Source organism: Echinococcus granulosus (assembly GCF_000524195.1).
Source record: "Echinococcus granulosus chromosome Unknown EG_S00179, whole genome shotgun sequence".
Lineage (NCBI taxonomy): Eukaryota > Metazoa > Platyhelminthes > Cestoda > Cyclophyllidea > Taeniidae > Echinococcus > Echinococcus granulosus.
Window position 1 is genome coordinate 101,512 of NW_020170559.1, and position 12,913 is coordinate 114,424.

A 12,913-nucleotide genomic window follows, 5' to 3' on the forward strand; every position below is an offset into this window, starting at 1 on the left:
TTAAACAAAGACAGTTTCGCCCGAGGTCCCATTGACGTTGCCGGTGCCTCTTTAGTCGTCCATCTCACCCATGAAACAGAGGTGAGTCGCTGTAAAACGTCATCTTTGTTAAAAACTTATGCACAGTGTTTTTGACAACTGGAACATTCTCAATTGCGAGGGATAAGGCAAAATCTCGACTTGAATGCATTTGTGGTGTTGGTAATATCTGGAGTAGAGACAATAATTTGCGGTGTAAAGCCGCAAGTAAACTTCTTTGGTAAAGAGTCGTTTTCTGTTTCCCTTGTGTTACCACCGTACTTCCTCCTGCTTTAGCTAGTGCAATTGCCTACCATGAGGTACCATTCAAGTGCGGAGATATTCGAATTCTGCAGGTGTTTTTAGCACCAGAGAGGTACCAGCACTTACTGACAAAAAACCGAGTTTTATGCGGGCGTATAACCTCTTAAGTTCAATCGCCAACATGTTTTTATTATCACCTGGATTGTGTTGATACGGACCGATTAGTTACATTTCCGATGCAAGTGTTCACCTTTCCATTTGCCGTGCTACTATTCACACTGTTGGCTTCTTGACGTTAGCTTTCACCTTTAATGTGATATATTTAATTGTGAACACAGCCACTTGTGAACCACTCTTGGAGAGGTGGTGGTGCGTAAAGTATGCTTTAAAAAATTTGCGTCATATTTTGGGTCTTGTGCTTACCACCTCCTACTTGGACGTCTTTGTACTGATCGAGCATCGATGTAGTTGAATGGCCCTTAGAGGTGGGGAAGAGTGCGGTCTAATGCTCAGTTATTCCTAGGGGACGCTGCAATGCATACATCTCTGATGGCATCCAAATTACCAACGCACTGAAGGGGTAAAAGGCCAATGCTTGCCAGTCAAATAAGTTCGTGAGAGATTCTTTGTAGTAAAAGCTTCGTAAAATGGTTTTATCCATTGTGACACTCACTCTTAATCTATCCTCCCATCCCAAAGCGACGCAAGATTACCGCAAATATCGCCTTTTTATGCAGCTTTTTGCTTCCAGAGACCTACAGCTGTCTCGTAGCCACCTCCATTCCTGCCTCTTTGTGTAAGCTAGTTGCCACAATATTCACCACGTTAAACCTCGCTGGCGGTTGTTTTTGACCCGTTAACCTCGAGACATTCTTTTTTAGAGCAGCAACAAATTCTCCTTACCAGTGTAGACTCAAGAGTCTTCCTAAACATTAAAACTTTGGGTGATTTTATCACCAGCATCAAACTGTAAGAACTAGTTCTCGAAGTTAAGTTTTCTTTGGACCCAAGACCTTGGCTGTTGATTATTTTCTCTTGGTTATTTATCGTGGAGAAAATAACCACTTTTTCCAGTGGATGGTTTCTGGTCATGAAAAGGGATCTGCTAACTGAGAAATCTTTTTACAGAGGAAATTTTTTGCTCCACTCTGTTTTGAATATGCAAATCTTACGGCAAGGATGAAACCTTCTTTGTAAGCAGGGCTCTGACTGCTTTTTATTAATACATAGGGTTCACTCATGTTTGACTTGATAAACAACATGAATGATCGACAGTTGCAGTGGAATGGAACCAAGAGCAGAAGTGCTATATCTCTACCTCGGAATCGGAGTCGTGCAACCTTCTTCCGTATACCTCTCTCATTTAAGGATTTTCACTTCGGCCCTGCTCTACCAGCTCCTTCCATACGCATCGATCCGGGCTCATGCCCTCCCGATTCTGGTAAGCCCGAGTCTGGAACCATTTTCAGAAGGTGGATCTTTGATCTTTGATCCAATCAACTTTTCATTGGTTGGGTAGATGTCAGCGCCATTGCCCGATTTCTTTGTCTTAACCTATGCCATTTTTATTGTAGACCTTGTCGGTGTAATAATCTTCGCCCTACCCTGGGATCACCAAGTTCATCACCATCGATTCAAGTAGGTGGTGCTGCTGTCAAGATTTCTTCTTTAAAGGAAATAGGCATCCATGTTTTTATTTTTTTGTCAGCCCTAGGCTTCCGGCGAAATTTTACATGCAGACCATCAGCCCTCTACCAGAGAACTACACTAATTTGACGACACCCTTCGTGGATGTCATCATTGATCCGCGTTGTGACAATACTGAGGTCCACTTCTCATATTCCTACTCCCATTGGATATTCCAGGTAAACGCAAAATTTGCTTTTAGGTAAAGTAATTTTATTCAGCTAATGTTTCGCACTGCTGTAGAGCTGATTAAGGTGCTTTGGGGTGGCCTTGTATTTGGCTTGTGCTCATTAGATGCATTGCACGCAGTCACAAAGGTATTTGTCAACTTAGGTGCGTGAAAAGCTGCCCAAATTGTCAGTACCCTGCATTTGTCGATCACCCACTGCATCCACTCTCTCGGTGTTGGGTCTAGGGAAATTGCTAATGGGTAGTCCTAAATATTTTAGAGAGGAAGTGCTGGAATACTTAAACACTTTTTGAAGCGAGAACAAAGCTTTGCTTCATTTAAAGAGTCAGCATCAAAGTAGTGTCGGTTGGCTTTCCCGACTGCTTTATTGTACTAAGCAACACTAGAAAGACGCTCAATTAGATTCGTTTATCAGTAAAATGTGCAACTGCTAACCTGGAAATATCCACTCTGCATCCTTTATGTTTCGTGATTTTCACACATACGATTTAAAAACCTCATTCTCCATCTTTTCGGAGAAATATGTCACTGTTTTCTGCCAAAATTTCAACCTTAAGTTCACAGTGATATCAATCACGCATTTGATAATGGGGAAATTATTTCAAGTGGGGGTAAATGTTCATTGACGTAGAAGTGGTTGAATACTTTAGGACCAAGTCAGTTGAGTGTCAGGCGTCCGTCCATTCTAGCCAGCGTTCCCATTCCCCGACCTCTCTCTACGAAGTCATTCTGTGTTGTCATTCCTTCATGCCAAAGATCTCCATAGTAACAATGCCCTCAAGTTTCGGCAAATTATTGCACTAGATAACTGTTTTTAAGACTCTGTTACCTTAAAACTCCACTTTCTGCCTGGAAGACACTAGAAGGGTATTTTTGGCTCAAGAGCATTATTTTCTTACCTAGCGCCTTTTCGTGAGAAGACGTAGTAGCTCTAATCTCAAGAAAGGCATAGTCCTCTTCATCACTCCTCTTAGTTCCCTTTAAAATCTACTTTGCTAGTTGATCTTGGTTACTACTACTGTCCATGGTGCTTGCTTGAATGTGCGCCCCATCCTTCATTGTCATGACAATCGAGGGTGTGCAAAAGCGTTGTCATGGTCACATTCCACTGAAATCTTAAACATGTGTCTGGAACTTTTTGCCACCAAGTTTGATTTTTTATCTTTACGGTCAATTTTGAACCGATCTGTACGCTGATTTGCCCTCGTTTAATTGTAGCATCTGAGCTGTCTTGGAGGGAGAGTCGGGAAGTAGCCTTTTTTATTTGTCTTTGACATGGGCGCAACTTCCTGCCACCAGCGTGAAGGTCAAATCTTGGAGGGCTGAAAGGCATGCACAAGCAGTGCTTTGAAATAGTAATGACATTTCACCGATAAAACGTCACACATCCTGATTTGCCAACTTTTATTTAGAACCCATTAATCACTATGGTAATGAGACGAGACCTGTTTTGAATCTTACACTTCCGCTTGAATCATTCGCGGCAACTTTTATTTGTTGCAAGCAAACCCACCTCATCCACGGCTGCAATGAATTCGGGATTTGCAAGTAGATTTGCTTATTTTAGGAAGCTTAACACTCGATTCTTGGGAAAGGACTTGAAACATGTCTCGTCTCATTCTTATGGCATTTAATGGGCTCTAAATGAGAGTCAGTTAATCAACAAGTACAAAGTTTTTAAGTGAAATGTTGATGACATTTTAAAATACCGGTTGCGCAGGCCTTTTGGTGGTCAACGATTAAACCTTTACCCTGATGGCAAGATGTTTCGCGCATGTCATTGACCCATAGAAAAGATACTTCCAGACTCGTCCTTAAATACAACGGACACAAATTTGCGAACAGATCTATTCAAAATTAAGTATAGAGAAAAATCATTGAAACTAGAAGCAAAAAACTTTAGTACGTAAGTGAAATAACTTCCAAGTACTTTTAAGATTTTTTGGGATTGTGGCCATGACAACAGTTTCGCACACCTCCGAGTGCCATGACTACGTGAGATGTGGTGCACATTCAACCAGGCACTATGGCCAGGACTGGTGACCCAGATCAACTGGCAAAGGCAATTTTAAAGAAGACCAAAGAAATTGACAAAGATGGCTATGCTTTTTTTGAAAGAGCGGCTAAAAGGTCTTCTTCAGAAAAGGCACCCGGTAAGTGGGCAATGCTCCCGAGATAACGGCAATTCCTTTTGTGTCGTAATCAGAAACTGTTTGCTTAGGAGTAAATAGTCTTTCATACGCTTATGTAGAGCAGTGATTTACTCAAATTCAAAGTTATTGCTACCAGGACTACATTTTCATTGTTTTTGTCCTATGAAGGGAGATATTCGAAGTGAAAGAATAACCGTTTATCATGAAGTTTTAGGGGAAAGTATTTTACCACTTCCATCTTAATGGATGCCTATTACTACTTGGGACAATTTTTTGCCCTCGATTATGTAAATCACAACTCCGATGTCACTGCAAAACTAGGGTCAAAATCATGGCGGAAAATAGTAGCCTATTACCACCAAAGTGGGGGGAATAAAATTACCAAAAGAGTATCCGTGAGAATCACAAGTTTTAAAGTATGTGGAGTGGATACTTCCAGATTGATAGTCCCAATGTCATATTAACAAAAGAATCCACTTGAGCATCTTCCCGGTGTTACACAGTACAAAAAAGCAGTCGGGAAGCCAAATGACTCTACTTTACCATTGACTGCCTTAAATTTTTGCCCCAATTCACCCTTCATTTAAATATTGAACTGCTTTGTTAAAGGCTCTCTACATCATATAAATTCTAATTCTCCCATAAAAAAGTGCTTGTGAATCTAACACTTACTCCATAAAAATATCCTCTACTACTTATTATGAGTTTGTCCAGACCAAAAACCAAGAGAGTGGATGCAACGAGTGATCAACAAGTGCGGAGGGGCGGAGAATTTTGGCAGCTTTTCACGCACAAAGGTGGACAAATACCTTCGTGGTCACATGCAATACACCCAACGACTACAAGCCAAACACGAGGTGGCCCTAAAGCACCTTCACCAGCTCTATAGAGGTGTCAAAGATAAATGAATAAAATTGGAATAGCCAAAAAGTGAATTATGAGTTTATCTGAAATTTTCAGTAGGAATACAAGCATGGAAAGTGGACCTTAGTATTGTCACAGCGTGGAACATTGATATCATCCACGAAGGGTGTCGTCAAATTAGTATATTGTTCTGGAAGATGACTGATAGTCTGTGGGTCGAATATTGCAGCAATTCTGGAGCTAACAGATAATGTTAAAATAATAGATACTTATTTCCATCAAAGAAGAGCCCTTGATAGCAGCACCACCTACTTGAATAGATGGTGATAAACTTGGTGATCATAGGGTAGGGCGAAGATGATCCGATTAACAAGGTCTACAATAAAAGTTGCAAAGGTTAAGACAAAGATGGTCTCATGGAGATGTTGACTGATCAGAGATCTGCCTCCTGAAAATGGTTCTAGACTCAAACTTACTAGATTCTGGAAGATGTGAGCCTAAATCGATGCGTATGGAAGGTGGCAGAGCAGGACCGAAGTGAAAGGCCTCAAATGAGAGAAGTATGCAGAAGGCCGCACACCTCTGATTTCGAGGTAGTGATATAGCAATTTTTGCAATTTTCGATCATCCACATTGTTTATCATGTCAAACACAAGTAAACCCCAAGCAATAACAGAAATTACTTATATTCCTGCTATTGGAGAAGGTCTTACCTTTTTAGTGAGATTTGCCTATTCAAAGCAGAGTAGAGCAAAACATTTCCTATTCAACAACTCACGTTTTGTTAGCAGAAACCAGCTACTTGAAAAAGCTACCATTTTCTTCTTGATAACCATCATTCAAGGTCTTAGGCTTAAAGAGAACTCACATCTCGGAATAAGTTCCAACAATTTGACGCTGGGGATACAGTCATCCAAATTTTCACAACATTTCGAAAGACTCTTGAGTCTTCGCTGGAGGGAGTTTCTATTTGTGGCCCTTGATAAGAATCTCTCCAGTTTACATGCACAACAACAGATAAAAGGCATTAGGCTTAGAGCTTATCAATTTATCCTTTACCTTTTTAACGTGTTGAAGTCGCGCTGATCTTAGATTGCTTGCTGACCGATCTGTTATATGAGATGACTGTACTGCAGCGAATATATCATCGGTTTCCCATACCACCATTCCACAATTCACTCCACACATCTACGACACACATCATTTCGTTTTCCAGAGAACATGGTTGCTTTGTATGTAGATGGCAGACTACAGTATGGGTTGGCCATGAGATGAAGACCATACAATTTTGACATGAAGTAAAGATGGACAGGAAAGGCGTAGGCAGTCGATAGGGTAAAGTCCTATTCCCAACACAGATGACCTTATACATCATTTGGGATGGGTGAAAGCTGTCACGTAATCCTCAGTAGTCTCTCACAATGTTACTTCTCAAAGTAATTACCACCTTGGGATCAGATAACTGCATGCATAACAGAGTTTGGAAGTGAAAAAGTGGACGGAACGGAGGTGGCCATGGTAAGGTGGTCTGCCTCTGGAGGCAGACCTCAATGAATAAAACTATTTTACTCTCTCACTACAGCAAACTCTCCACAAGCACATTTGGCTGCCAAGTTGCGGTCTCGCAGCCCTTCAGTACGTTGATTCTTTAGATGCTATCTGAATTGAATGCGCTGTAGCGACTTCAAGAATGACTAAGTATTAGATGATACTTGCTTGCTAAGAACCACTTAGCCATACGAATGCTCGATTAATAAAAATACTTTCAAGTAAGAGGTGATAAACTCAAGGCCCAAAATGTGGCACAATTCATTCAATGTATATTTCGTACGCTAATTATAGCATTCTTTACCATATTCACATTTAAATATATCACACCATTAGTGAAAGATAAAGTCAAGAGGCCAACAGTATGAACAATGGCACGGCAAATACAGAGGTGAACACTTGCAAAGAAAATGCAATTCGCTGGTCAGTGTCAACGCAGTCCAGGTGACAATAAAGCCGTATTGGTGATTGAATCCGAGAGGTCATAGGCTCTTTATCAGCAAGAACTGGTACCTCTTTGGCGTTGAAAATACTTAAGGAATCCAAATATGTCTCTACTTGAGCAGTGCCTCATGATAGGCTATTGTGCTAGCCCCAGAAAAAGGGGGTAAGATGACGGCATGAGGGAAATAGAAACCAACACTTTACAGACAGGAGAAAAGAACAAAAAGAAACAAAACAAGACTGTGCTGTACGGTAACTTACGTTAGTGGGAAGAAGGAGCACTCGTTCGCCCAGCTCTCCCATCAACGTCCCAATCTTGAAGTAAGTGCAGGTGTCCTACCCAAAAGAGGGAAATGAAAGCGAAAAAATATGTACTGGCATCGGGAACAACTATAGGGTATCATTCATCCACAGGGCATAAACTTTTTGCTCAGTTTAAAGACCGTAGAAAAGAAGAGTATCCAAAAGCACATGTGAGGCTAACTATCCAATTCAGTTCAAACCAACTGCATTTTTATAAGATTTGGATAATAAATTTGCAAAAATTATAGCAGCAAAATGAGGAAAGGATAGTGACGAATTTGCTAAGCTCCTTTATCCGGTTAAATGAAAGCTTTTGAGGGCTGTGAGAAGAAAATTTGGCCGCATAACGTCGCAAAAAATTTGACGACGGCCATGTATTTCATGAAGTACCATCAAAAATGGTAAAAGGGAAAATTTTTCTTCTCTGGGCATGAACTATTGTAAATTTTCCTGGTTATCATCTAGTGAACCGAACGCTGCACTCATGGTCTGTTGAACAACCTCAAAATGTCAAATTTGTTTAACCTTTTCTTCTTGCAGTACCAATGAAGTAAGAAGGTAGTGACTCGAAAAATGGGAAAGAACAATAGGAAATAATTGAAATTATGGGCAGGCCTTCTAAACACACTATATGGCATTTAATGGCATCAAGTTCTCCCTCCTCTGCAGCTCTGTGAATCGAAGACCCCAACCTCCAATTCAGTAAACTGAAGGTGTCCTTAACACCCCTATAACACTGAATCCGATGTTTCTTTTCATTCAAACTATTCATTGAAAAAAGGGCCACCTGCGCACCACCTAGGTAAATCGCAAATTTAATAGAGATACTAAAATAGATGTAATCTTAAAGAATAGGATATCCCCAATTGTTAAAGAATTCAAGTCCTTACCTCCCCTCACGTGGGCGTCGGATTCAACCCCAGAAGCACTATGCCAATCAAAAGTCTAGAAATGTAACGGTTCCATCGACAACAGTAGTTGCTGACGTTGAGAAAGTCAGTCGTTGCTACCTCAATAGCAATAATAAGTCATTTTGCTGTGTTAAACTGCCTCATGTGTAGTAAAAACTGAAGGAAACCTTGGCAATTACGCTGTGGTATGTCAGTCTTACGACTAGGTCATTAATTTAGGTCTTTTGTGTGTGGCAGAATAAATAAATGTTAAGATGTTTGCTACCAAGTTGTCCAAGGAAAGACGACCGTCACAGCCCGGTTGTGCTTCTCACAACCCAAAATGCAATCCCTCTCGGATCAAGCATATTCTCACAGCTTTTATCCCTCTAACCTCGATTAATCTGTTTGATGAGCAATTACATATTTTGAGCATTCGTGAGGCCTAACCCAATCGTGGAGAGCAGGGCGTCGTGCATAATGGCCTCGAGTAGTGAAAGCTAACGAATTGGGAATCATCGGCCTTGAACACTCCAGTTTAGGCTACTATAAACGAGCATAAATATGAACCGCATCCAGAAAAGGATGCCCATATTCTAACAATTTTTGAAGGTTTCTGGTTAAATGATTTATTCCTGAAATGTCAACAAAAATGTCAACAAAACGGGATCCACGCAATTGCTCTGTGGTCCGTCAATGCCATTATAAACCTGTGTTAAAAGAATCGGCATGAATGCGAATTTGCAACTTCTTTTGGCAAGTTCTGCGCCCATGTCACGCGCGTGACATGACTTATCTACCCCTTTGCGACGACGCTCAAAGTCTTCGCGTCGCAGATAGGGTGACAGAGTTTACAAAAGAATGCTGACAGCATGATTTTGGTCTGAGAACAAAAATGGTTGACGTAGCATATGATTAGAGCTGGTAAAAAGTGACTGACATTTGGTGTCAAACGAGAGCAATAAAGCAACTGAACTGGCAGCCGACCTGCCAATTGTCTACCTTAGCCGACCTCCTAACATTGTGACAGAATGGAGTGGGTGATGTGTATGACTTGCAGTTGTAACTTTTGCAGCAGTAAACTTAGATTGAAGCATGAACAACTGCTTAACACTACTTATCAACATGACGTAGAGCCAACTATCATTTCCATGAAGATGCGAAATGTTTAATAAGGTCAAGTTATTTAGGGTCCCCAGTCTACTTAGTTTTCCGCACAATGGCAGCAAATAAAAAAAGCCTTTCGCCACACATACCAACCTAGTGTTGAATCATGGCAGTAATTTAGCTGCCAACCCACTTCGTGAGTATGTGCTGGCCTTGTTTAAGCCTGCGACATATCTCACTTTTTCTGTGCTGCTATAATGACGAAATGAACAAACAAAATCCCATTTAACACGTAAAGCTTATGAAAATGCATCAAGATGTAGGAAGTGCATTAGCTTCAGCCCACTCAATCACAAAAATGCTGGATGATGCTGATCAACACAACCGACCGGATCACATTACTGGAGACATGACTCAACCTCTACTAGCTCAGTGGATAACTCGAAGAATGGTCTTTCCACTTTGGTCCTTCCAATTTATTTCGGCTTATTTGTCTTTGGTTGAATGGCCGGTTTGCTCATTATGTCTGAAACTAGGTTGTCCGATTTGTGTTCTGCAAATTTTCCCTTCTTGTTCGTCAATTATGTGAAAATGTAAGTGCCTTGGTATTGGCAAGGTATGTTCTTTCGTGGTTCACTACATATGTGACTGAAGAGGCGTTAACAAACACTGTTGTGACAATAGAATTTGCTCAAGATTTGTTATTTAATGTGTTCGACTGACAATCAAATTTCACGCTTACCAACATGCACAGAATAATGGCATTGAGGAGTGATGATGTGTGGGAAGGTTTGAACGGTATAGCAGCTTTGCATAACTCAAATTGGTCATAATCAAAATACCAGAATGTGGTAACCACATCGTCTGTACCAATGCCACTAACTAATTAGCCAATGGAAACAAAAAATCCTATTGAAAATGCATTTTCACCAAAATTTATTTAAGCCTTTTGTAGCAAATGTGAATGCGTCTGACCTGGTACTAACCAAATTTGAGAAGGTTTGGTTGGAGCTTACTTCCGTGCTTAGAATTTAAAGGGTATGCTGTCGATTACTCGCCACGTAGCCCAACTTCTGTACTTGCCACCATGATGGCTCCAACCTTTATACAATTGCAACAATTAGCTATAAATGGTGTAGTTTTGCTAGATGTGGTGGTGTGGACGGACAAGAGCATACTTTGGTTCACATTGAATGCGACATGGAAGCATAGTTTAAGAAGTTGTATTAGTCCTAACAACCGAAAACGTCTAACCGCTATGGTGGCACACCGGTGCAGTCACCTACCTCAGAAGTGGAGGGTGGTGATTTAGAAATAACAGGCCAAGGTCATAGGAGCAACTACATGCAGGCACGGTCGACATTCCTGAGGGTAAGTTGTAGATGTCTTTTCATCATTCATGCCTCTTCCACACTGCACTTATTTGATAGCTTATCTTTAAAGTGGATGTATGCAGAATAACGAAATCAGGGCAGCGCTCTGTTAGTTGGGTTACTATATCCTTTTTTCAAGACTTTAGGCCTAAAAACGATTAAACCACAACTGAATGAAGCTAATTCCACTCTTGCGGAGGGGCTTGGTGCGAAGCATTCCACAATTCTCCCTTCAACAACTCATACCTGTGTCCGAGTAGTTAGGTATGCCTTTGACTAAGAAGCTTGCACAAGTAATGATGGGCCATATTTTAAAGATAATGAGGGACAAATCTCAAGGCCTGGACCACACTTCTCTCATTTCTCCTCCCGTTTTATAAGAGCTCACTCGAGCAAAAGTTAACTAAGGGGAAAGCATTGTGAAAAGGCATCCGGACGCCATCATTTCTCTTTACAGAACAACTCTTATAAGCTAAGCCCCTTCATTCAGATCATCCGCCACGGAAGACACAATAAACCTTGAAGCTGTTATAAACTGGCGTCTCTAATATTTGTATCCTGGAGTTTATGTCCGCGCCAGTTGTCTGGAGCCCATCGAGGCCACCAACCACACGAGCAATGCATAAAGACTTCAAGACGGATGCTCTTCACTACTGCAGTGGGTGTATAACCATGGTGGTATGACGTGCGTGTGTTAGACCGGTGGCCAAACAGGGGCGAATAGCGGAGACTACACCACCTGGTCGTCTTCGTTATGTTTGTGCATAGTAATTGATGGACCTTGGGCTTAGCCTGACTAATAGGGCACTTAAAATACAGCCAATCAGAAGGAATTGAGCAAAAGACAGTCTCTCTAACCGTATGGAAATGTGAATAGAGACGTTTATTTGTGGTCACAGGCATCTCCAGCTGGAATTTAATGGTTCCAGTTTTTATAGCCAAAATAATCCGGGCAAGAAATGACAAATATGAGGTAGGAGCAAAACAGGAGATAAAAGTGGACTTCCTCAGGCAACGTTGCTCAAAAGGGAGCTTGTAACCGGGGCATTCAATGTGACTTGTCACATTTTCCACACGAGCCTGTGGAAAAGGTTTCAAGGAGAGCTAATCTTGGAACCCTTCTTAGAGGTTTGCCAGAGCCAAGCTTAAAACGCAGAGGAGACTAGACAGTACCGACCGCCTTCACACGATGTGACTGACTGACTGGCCGACTGACTAAGGCCTTTTTCGACGGCAAGAAAATTCTCTACTCCGTTACTTAACTCATTTTAGCTAGGAAAAAAGTATTTTTACCCCAAGAAAGACAATCTTTCTACTACAAAGTACTCATTTTTGATGCCTTGATGGTACCTCCAACACAATGGTGATTATTTCTTGTCAGAGGGTGTTCAACAGCTCTAATGACAATCTAATCGCTCATACCCAAACTGTGATGCCACTAAAAGCAATCTAATGCATGACAAAGTTCAGTCATTCCCCTCCCGTTAGCAAATGCCTCGGTGCGAACAACTTGTAATTCAGAATGTTTGTGCAATTTTTCAGCTTCAGTCACTCGTATCAGTATGGTGCTACTGGAACCTCAGCCATGCAATGAAGAAAGGAAAATGCAACAATTTATAAGTAATTGCCTACTTGAAAGGTCCAGTAATGCCCACCCTTGAAAGCGGTTAAAGTCAACGCCACCGATGATCGGTTGATGGGGATACGCCTTTCTGAGGAGCCTAATGTCCAGAACTGAAGCAATGCGACAAAAATGAAGCCACTAAAAGTGCGCCTTCCTCGGCACTCTCAAAAGTGGTCAGCTGAATACGAACTACCCGGATGATTGTGAACTCCGCACATCTGCAGCTTTTGATGACCACTTAAGGACCAATGTGAAGTGTGGGAATGCACTCGCAACTCCATCCCACAGATGTCATTTAACTTTCAGATTACCGACACGAGTTGGAACAGGAAGGATGGAGAGTAATTCTTCCTGAATGGTTTCTTCCTTCAAGATCCCAACTCCTGGGAATTTTAAAGGTAATCTTTACTTCGAATTACCGTGAGGCCTTTGCTGTGAATGTGATGCCT